Here is a 10,150-nt window from a genome sequence, read left to right as displayed (position 1 = left end):
TTTCACTCTCTTCTTCTTTACATGCCAACAGGAAGATTGGTTCTTGATCCACTTTAGATTTTTCTACAAAGTTCACTTGTTCTCCATTGTCTTGGGAGTTCTTAAATCTGCATTCAGAACAGTAATGGCCAAATTTTTTGCAATTAAAGCATTGAATCTAAGATCTATCATATCTTTGATGATTGAATGGTTGAGTAAAGTTTCTACCACCTCGACCTTTGGAGGATTGCAACATTTGGTTGTTTCCTTTTCCGACATTGAAATTGGAATTGTCATAGCATCGTCCACTTCTATTAAATGTCCCACGTCCTCTTTGACATCTACCTCTAAATCCTCCTCTTTCACCTTTTAGGGAGAGATTAGTTTTGAGCCCTTGTTCCAAAGGGGTGTTTGTTTTTTTCATCATTCTTTATTCATAGGCATGGAAGGAACCCACGAGTTGATCGATAGTCATTGTCGACAAGTCTTTATTTTCTTCTATTGCTACAACTATGTGCTCAAATTTATGGGTAAGAGATCTTAATATTTTCTCCATGATACGCACCTCATCTAGCACCTCACCATTTCTCTTGAGTTGGTTTCCTATTACCAACACTCTTGAGAACTCGGTTCTTAATGTCTGCAAACCAACTTTCTTCAGTTTTTCTTCTCCTTTGAAAACATTTTGTAAGATCTCCCTTGCTTGTTTTGCAGAGATGGCGGATGCAACCTTTTCAAAGGTGCCTTCGTCAATGCCCTGATAGATTAAAAACAGAGCTCTCTTGTGTAGTCTCTTTGATTCTTTTAGGGCAGTCTTCTGATTGTTTGCCATTTATGCTTCCTCTTCTGGGGTTTTGGGTTCATTGTATCCTTTTACAACAATTTCCCACGCATCATGTGATCCAAGTAGTGCTTTCATCTGAATGGACCAATTTTCATAATTTTCTTTTGTAAGACGATGAACTTGTGGTTAGAACATCATGCTTGAGGATGCCACTCTTTTCGAGCCATGCTTTGATACCAATTTGATAGAAGTTTGTTGCAACAAAAAGAATTCAAAATATAAAATAAAAGAGTTTCGACTCAAAAAATATATAGGAGCAGATTGAATCAATCGACACTTTCACTATTGCTTTAGAATAGAACACAAGGCTGTAGCACAATAGAGCAACCACAATCTTTCACTTACGCCTAACTCACTGTTTCTATCTCAACACACACACTACATCACAATAATGTCTTACTATTTATAGACTCAATTAACTGCCTATACATATGGTCTACGAAGGGCCACATGGCCCATCACATGGTACACCTCTTTTCACCAAGCACCCTTTCACATTGTACACCTCTTTTCACCAAGCACCCCTTCACATTGTACACGTCTTTTCACCAAGCACCCCTTCACATTGTACACGTCTTTTCACCTAGCACCCTATCACATTGTACACCTCTTTTCACCAAGCACCCCATCGGTTTAGTTAAACCGCCACTTATGAATCTTCTAGAGAGAAGGAATGAGCATAGTCACTAAAAAACAAATTAATATTCAACAATTTTTGCTATTGAGAGTCTGTTGAAAGAGATTCAAAAAATCTTAAATTATTGGCAGAAGTAAAACAACACAAAGAAAAAGAAGCTTTGAAAGGCAAAATAAAATAATGAGTATTTATGATGAACATTTTAAATTTATTTGAGAAACAGAGAAGTGTATAAAAAGAAAAAGGCCAAAGAATCTCAATCTTTCTTCAATCCTTCTAGAAGCTTAATAACATGTGATGAAAGCGATGAGATTTTCAAAATTGCTTCCCAAACGCAAATTATAATAATGGTTCACAGACCCTGTATAGAATGACTCACTTATCCTTGTAAATACTCCATGGGAAAGACAAAGGTTCTATCTGAAAATCAGAGATCTTCTTCCAAAAGAACCATCAGACTGGGGCAATGGGGAGAGGACCAAGAGTGCGTGTTCTAGGTACTGAAGGAGAAAGTATGGGAAGCACCGGTTCTGGCAGACGTTCAAAAGTCATTTAAAATCTAGACAGACGCTTTTGCTCATGCTTTGGGAGCTGTTATAGGGCAAGACGACCGAGTGGATGTGTACCATATTCAGTAGAGTCGTCTCCAACTATCCCATGTACTATATAGATATATTGTTAACTTCCTCAAGAAGTATAAGCATTTTAACGAATAATTTTAAAAGGAAATCTTTGGAACCTGAAAGCATAACATAAGGTTCTTGGTGATTTAATATATATTCAACAACCTTTATATACCAACATATATTCTAGAGATTTCTCAACATTTTATTGGGATATTCTGAATGGGGAGATAACTAGAAAACGTGTTTTCAAATAATAAACTTTACAAAATCAGGGGTTGTTCAAGATATAGATATGAGTATCTAGGCGATTGAAGATTTTTTTTTGAAAAAGGTGAGCTCTCCTCATTTTTTTGAAAAAGGGGCCCTCCTCAGGTGAATTATTAATTGCTCACTAGAAAGAATTATAGAAATGCACTGCCTGCCAAAAAAAAAAGCAAAGATTTTTCCCATATCATCTAAAGGAATACATAAAAATCTGAAATGAAGATGACAATGAAGATTATTCTCTGACATGATAAGATATAAAGTTTTGAAGTGTTATAAAGATCCCTTTACTATTTCACACCTTTCTACTATTCTTTTATTGTTTTTTCGAAGCAATATAAAGTTGTTCCTTTACTACTCCTTTATTTTTCTTGAGGTGATGTAAAGCTAATTATTATTCCTTTATGTTTTCTTGAAGTGATCTAAAGGTTATTTTTCTTTTCCTAATATGATGTAAAGTAGGATTTGATATGTTGGTTTTCTTTTTTTGAACATAATGAAATAGAAGCAAATGATTCCTCCTAGAGCTTGTAAATTATATCCCCTTCATTTAAATGAAGTAAGTGAGATATGAAATCAAAATTTTCTCTTGATTGAGATCATCTCTTAGTGCGTTAGTCAAGAAAACCCACACTATCCTTAGTACTAAATCGGAGTAACTCAAAGTGAATTATTGTTCAAGAGACTTTTGGGGTAGATTGCATCACACCCAGTCAGTCAGTAAGTTCGAGTAAGCCTCGCAGGCATCCGATTTAATCTCTTTCTCACCTCTTTCTTTGTATGAAGTACCTGTGTAGGAGAGGTCCAATAAGGTGGTTCGGTTCTCTCATCTCCTTTTCATCTTGTCACTCTTGATATAAAAAGAGATAGAGAGAAAGAGAGTGGTCTATCTCTCTCTCTCTCTCTCTAATATTTTCTCCAAGAAGTCTAAAAAAGATACTCTTTCATTTATTTCTCTCTCCCAATTATATATATGAGTAATGATCCTATAGGACTCTCCCCCACCCATGTGTGTAGGACCTCAAAGGATCACCATTAAAGTTGGCACAGATCTCTAGAAAAGTTATTACATGGGTGTAGGACTTGCCTTTTCTATAGATCCGTGTTAAATTTAATGATAATCCTTTGGGATCCTACACACATGGGTGGGGGAGGGTCCTATAGGATCATTTCTCTCTCTCTCTCTCTCTCTCTATATATATATATATATATATATATATATTTATATAGGAAAAATATTTTATACGCCCATGGCTGTACAAAATCTTTTTCCTATATGAGAGTGGATTCTTTACGCCCACTCGCTGACCGCTACAGTAAACGTCAATGACCTAGATTGAATCTGGATCGATCCGACGGTCACGACCTTATTTCGTGTTTGAATTTTAGTTTTTTTCTACAAATCTAAATCACTTGAAATTTTAGGCATGTGTTCTTCTCTTCAAGATGCACTTTATAAGAATACACACCTAAAATTTCAAGTGATTTGGATTTGTAAAAACATAATAAAAAATTCAAGCATTATCGAACGTCCATGATCGTTAGATCGACCCAGATTCAATATATATATATATATATATATATATATATATATATATATATATATATATATATATATATATATATATATATATATAGTGTGCTTCTGCTTGTTCCACTTTGAGGGAAAATTAGACAGAAATTCAAGACCCTTTTAATTACATGATAAGAAATAAGTAGCCCAATATTCAAGGACTCTTAGACAAAACTTTCATTTTAAATGCTCTATGTACCTTAATACTCTCTCGCATAATATGCTCATTATTTAATTGAATGACATGCTCTATTGCTAAATACATCTTAATATATGGATTTAATTGGATGACATGTTTTATCCCTAAATACAACTTAAAGCACTCCCACTCATAATATGCTTATTATTATTAGAAGCTACCTTAATAGTTTTCTCTCTCTCTCTCATATGATCTTTTTATGATGAGAGAGAGAATGCGTGTGAATTTGATCAAGTTATTAATTAATAGAATAGCCCTAAAACCATTTATTTTTTAGTCCTACTATGAATGTATTATGTCTTTAAAATATATTTTATTATACGAATATCGATATCTTATCAATGTATTGTTCAATAAACAATTGATATAAGATATAAGAGATATTATCTTATATATTACAAGGTTTCTGTTGGCTATGTGGCTTTTCAAAGCCTTAAAGCCAAGAGTTTTACACTCAGTGAGAGTTAGAGAGAGACTGAATCTGTACTTGGCGCACTGGGGCCCAGATTCATACACCTCGAGTATTTGAGGCATTGAGTATATACGTTTTGATAGTGTGAACTCTCGGGAAGGTGTGAGGGTCACCTGTCAGTTAGGACTATATTGATTAAAATGCCTCATAGTTGATGTGATAAGCCAGGATTTGGAGAATCCAATCGAGAATAATAAAACCCAAGTACTTAAAAGAGTATTCGCCCTGTATCGGCTCATGGGACATGAGCCCGTATCTTGACACAAGACCATTCTATGACATATGCACCCACAGTCGTATGGAGAAGCCACTCTTTTATAGTATTATTCGACTTAGAAGAGCTAGTGCATATGTGCTTTGAGGACCCATGCATTTGAATAGGAACATGTCCCACATGGGTGCATCAGTAATCCATTGAACCCTCGCTGATGGGAAGCTCTGGTTCAACGACTTTGATGTGATCAATTATGTATCCCTTCCATAGACTGTGGAGTATAAGTCTATTGGGTCGGCTTGAGACACTGGTGGAACGTCATTCGGGTTAGCCTAATAGAAGACTCTGACTAGTGTTATAAATATAGAAATCTTATTTACCTTTGGCCTAAATTAATCTAAAATTGATGAGAAATTATGTAATAATATTGACAAATCATTTAGAGAATTTTTGAGAATTTTTCAAATTTTTTTAAACAATAAAAACATGATTTTCAAATTTGTTTGACATAAATACCAGACAAATACATTTTATGGGGATGCCACATGGATCCCAAGTAGCCATAAGGATGCCACGTGGCACCCCCACCTTCCAACTCGTGGATGACATCATGTTGATGTCATATTCATGTGGGGACCTATTTGTCATTAATTTTTTTGTTGGTATTATGTTATAACATGTTATCTTGTTATTTAAAATGTTATATATTGTTATGACTTAAATTTGATTTAAGTCACATGTTTTTTTTTTTGCTCATATGTACCATTTTTGGGGTGTGTGAAGTCATGAGATTTTGAGAATTAATTTAATTCATATTATTATTCACATATGATTTTGTAGCATGTGGGTATATCTTATGTGGCACCACCTTATGGGCTTGACCCATGTGAAACTTTTGTGTTAAAATCTTAATTATGGTGTCATAAGATATTTTATTCATATGTGTGGATGTCCCATATTACCTTTATGTCCATGTCATTGTCTTTTAATGACTCTGAGAAATTATTCAAAAATCATGGGCATAAGTGTAAACATGAATTTGGACTTAATGAGAAATAAAACATGACGCTAAGGGCCTCAAGGTAGAATGACTATAAACCTAGGTTTTAAGAAGTGAAGGGTGTCAAAAGCTCATCCATTGATTTTGATGATAAGATATGGATGAGTGGCTTGGATAAAATCCATCTTTATGATTTAAGTATAAAAGTAACTTATGATATCAATTATAACCCTAACTTGAGTATTCACTTCAAAGAGAGAGAGAGAGAGAACCCTTGGCAAAAAATGTGGTCACCCATGAGACTATCTTTTTCCTTGAGCTTTATTTGAAACTCTTCTCTGGAGTAGTCCCTCATTTATGTGATCAAGCCCATACTATTACTTTATTAATGTAGTGATTTTTTTCCCATATTTTTAATTCTTATCTCATTTCAATTATCAAAGCTTACTGTAATTCTGACTTTATTCATTTTTAGTCATGAAAAATTGATATTTGAAGAGTCCAAAAGCAATAGTGTAGTCCATACACGTAATATGTGTAGACTGACTTGCTTACTTGATCTTGAGTAGTTTGAACTTGATTTTCTTGATTTTATTTTTTTGAAATTTTTACTAAAAATATATAACTGATGAGAGGTTTATTTCATCATATTTGAGCATAATAAATAGTCCATTGAGTTCCATTTTTAATGTTGAAAAGTTCATGTGGTCCCTTATGGACCACATGGTATAGTTTCACTATAGCTTCATTATTTTGCGTAGTATCTCTCTCAAACTTTGAAGGGATATTTTGATACATGTTCTTCATGATTTGATCTCCATTAAGTGAATAAAAATTACCATTTGCTTTCAATTGAATTGATCTCCTTGAGTTATTATTATCACCCTTGCCTTAGACAATGAGACAAAATTAAGTCCTCAAAAGGCCCTTTTGTAGCTCGGGCACAAGGGGTTCGAACTATGGTTTCCCCATGTATATTTACATGTTAGTTTAATGTATTTACAGTTATTAAATGGATTCATGATTGGTTAAATTGAGTATATTGTATGTATATTGAGATTGTTCTTTAATCTTGCAGTATTAGCTTTAATGCTATGCATTATTGTTTATGGCGAATTGAAATCTTATCGAATTATTATGATCTAGTGTATGACATGTACGAGACATTATGATATATGATGATGATGAAGAGTGAAGATGAAATTATCATATAATTTTGATATAATGAGGAATTACGAGTGCAAGTCATGCACTATGTTGTAGAGATGTACATTGTGAATATTTGAATGTTGTAATGAGTTTAATTGTAATTTTGAATAGGGGATTTGTAAGGCACCTATTAGGGTTGAGTTTTGTTATTCAAATGTGTGTAAACCATGTTTGTAGGCGGGAATATATGTATTACGGTTTTGTATTGAGATACTCATGCATTTAAACCCTTGATTTAAAAGTTCAGATAGTTTATCTCTTTAAAAATTTTGAGCTACTTTCTCTCGAAAATATTTCTAGTAATTTTTTTTTTTTCTATAATTCGAAATTTGACGTAGTTTCTCTCTTTAAAACTTAAAATTTGATATTGTTTCTCTCTTTAAAAATTGTAAGATAGTTTCTCTCCTTAAACATATTTTGGTCATTTTGCTCTCTAAAACTTAAAATTTGAGATAGTTTCTCTCTTTAAAAATTTTGAGTAGTTTTTCTTTGCAAAACTTAAATATTGAGATAGTTTCTCCAATTAAAATTTTCTCTGTTAAATTTTTTTTATGCACTTTCTCTATCTAAAGCCTAAATTTTGAGATAGTTTATCTCTCTAAGACTTGAAATTTGAAATTGCTTATATCTCAAAAAATTTTGGAATAGTGTCTCTCTAAAAATTTTCAGGTACTTTCATACTATAAAACTTAGAATTTGAGATAGTGTCTCTCTAAAAAGAGATAGTTTCTCTTTCTAAAAAATTTCAAATACTTTCTCTCTCTAAAACTTAAAATTTGAGATAATTTCTTTCTCTAAAATTTTGAGATAGTTTATCTCTAAAACTTTTTTGGTACTTTTCTCTCTAAAATTTGATGGGAAAGCTTTCTATGTTCCCCCTGCAACATAGAAGTTCTATCTTCTCCCTACTATCCAACCGTCCATTTTTTATCAAGAGAGTTACTCATCGTTTGATCTTAAATCCGACGTCTCACAATATTTTATTTTTAGTTTTTTTAATACAAATTTTCTGAATATGAAATTTGGTACATGCCATATTATCATTGGGGCGCACTTATAAAAAATATTAACAATATTTTTTGGATAAAAAAAAGACCAAAATACCCCTTGAAGGTTTCAGGGGTATTTTGATCATTTTATTTCATTGAAAATAATTTTTTTTATATTTTTCATTAGTGCGAGTTTAATAGAGGAATGAACGTTCAAAATTTGGTGTCAAAATAGTTCATAAAAAAATTTTTAAAATAAAAATAAAAAATGGACTGTTGGATAAGGGGGAGGATAGAACTTCTATGTTGTAGAGGGAACATAGAAAACTTTCTCAAATTTGATATAGTCACTCTCTCAAAAATTTTAAGATATTTTCTCTCCCTAAAATTTAAAATTTTGAAATAGTTTCTCTCTAAAAAAAAATCTGTGATAATTTTATCTTTCTAAATTTTTTTTGATAGTTTTCCTCTCTAAAATGAGAAATAGTTTCTCTCTCTAAAATTTTAAGATATTTATCTCTCTAGAATATAAAATTTGAGGTAGTTTCTCTTTGTTATTTTTTAGGGTGTTTTTGTGGAATTACTTGTATTTTATAAAGTTGACATCTCCGTAATGGGGAAATCTCGCTGGAAAATCAATTTCGGAGGTAAAGACAATCATACAGATTTTTTTATTTTTGGCATGAAATGAGGAAAACAATTACTATTGGAATACCTTTCACTCCTAGAGTTTTGATCCAAACACCAAAAATGTGCCATTTCCACTGGAAAAACATTATTGGAAATGTATTTCTAGTATCCAAACGATCCTTATGGGCTTGAGCTTTTGATTGTATGAGAACTTTGTGGCTTCAAGTTTTTGTAGAGTGTTGGATTTTTTGGATTGAGAGTGATGGAGTTGTGAGTCTGTGATGCAGGGAGAATATGTGAGAAATTGAATCTACTGTTTTCCTGAACCTTAAACAAGTAAAATCAGCAAGAAAAGATAAAGAACATGGTTGTAAATCAATCCAAGAGAAAAACTTTCTTCTTTTATAAAATAAAATTTATTCCAATAACATCTGCTCTAAACTATGACATCCAATATTTTATAAGCCTATGAAACCCTAATTTAACTTGAGATTAAAGTAAATATTTAATACTCTAAAATATCCCTAAGGCAATTAAAATTCTAAAAATACCCCTATGAGCAGTAAAACGAGAACAGTAACACATGAATAGTAACTCATGAACATTAACGCATGAACAATAATACATGGACAATAACATGTGAATGGTAAATAAAACAAATAAAAACCTTAGAAATCCTATAAATAAACCCCAAATCTAAAACTACAATAAATTCTACTTGATATAGGAGAACTTGAAGAAAAAAAAAAAATTTCAGCAAGAAGCACACAATTTTGAAAAAACCCTAGGGTCTAATCCCATTTAAGGCTCAATCCTTATGCTTCTTTTACAAGACAAATTCTTTCTTTTATTAGAGAGGAATATAGAATGACTCTCCAACCCATCCATGCCTTTATTTATATTAAAAATAATTGTTTTGGATAATATTTGTTCATACAATTTAACTTTTGACTAAAATATCCTAACTTAAATGTAACTTGAAATTAAAATCTCTAACTTTAATTAAAATTAATAAAAACATCTAAAATAGCCTTAAAAACTAAAAAAAAAAAAACCAAAACTATTTCTTGCCCTTCTTGTTCTCCCTCCTAAGGTTTTCATCCTCAGTGGAAATTAGGAAGAATATGTCGCTCCTATAGAAGATACTCATGGCTACTTGTGCTTTGATCTCCATCATTATCCTCGGGTTTAGGAGAACTCGCCATCGAGTTCACATCTTCATTTTCATGCACCTCGATACTATGATACTCTGACAAATCAACAATGTTGAAAATATCTGAAATCTCCACATGTGAAGGCAAAGTAACCCATCTTCTTCAAAATCTTGAATGGTATCGCGTTGCGATCATTTAGCTTGTTGTATTTTCCCACTGGATATCGTTCTTTCTTGAGATACGCCACTATCAAGTCTCCCACATTAAGCTCCTTGAAACGACAATGCTTGTTCGCTGCTTCTTTGTATTTAGCAGCATTGGCTTCTAGACTAGCACATACTTGTTCATGCACTCTTTTCA

The sequence above is a fragment of the Amborella trichopoda genome, chromosome 12 (genome assembly GCF_054954075.1).
Source record: "Amborella trichopoda isolate Santa Cruz 75 chromosome 12, AtrichopodaSantaCruz75HAP2 v2.0, whole genome shotgun sequence".
Classification (NCBI taxonomy): Eukaryota; Viridiplantae; Streptophyta; class Magnoliopsida; order Amborellales; family Amborellaceae; genus Amborella; species Amborella trichopoda.
The sequence above is the reverse complement of the archived record's forward strand: the minus strand, read 5'-3'. Positions refer to the sequence as shown.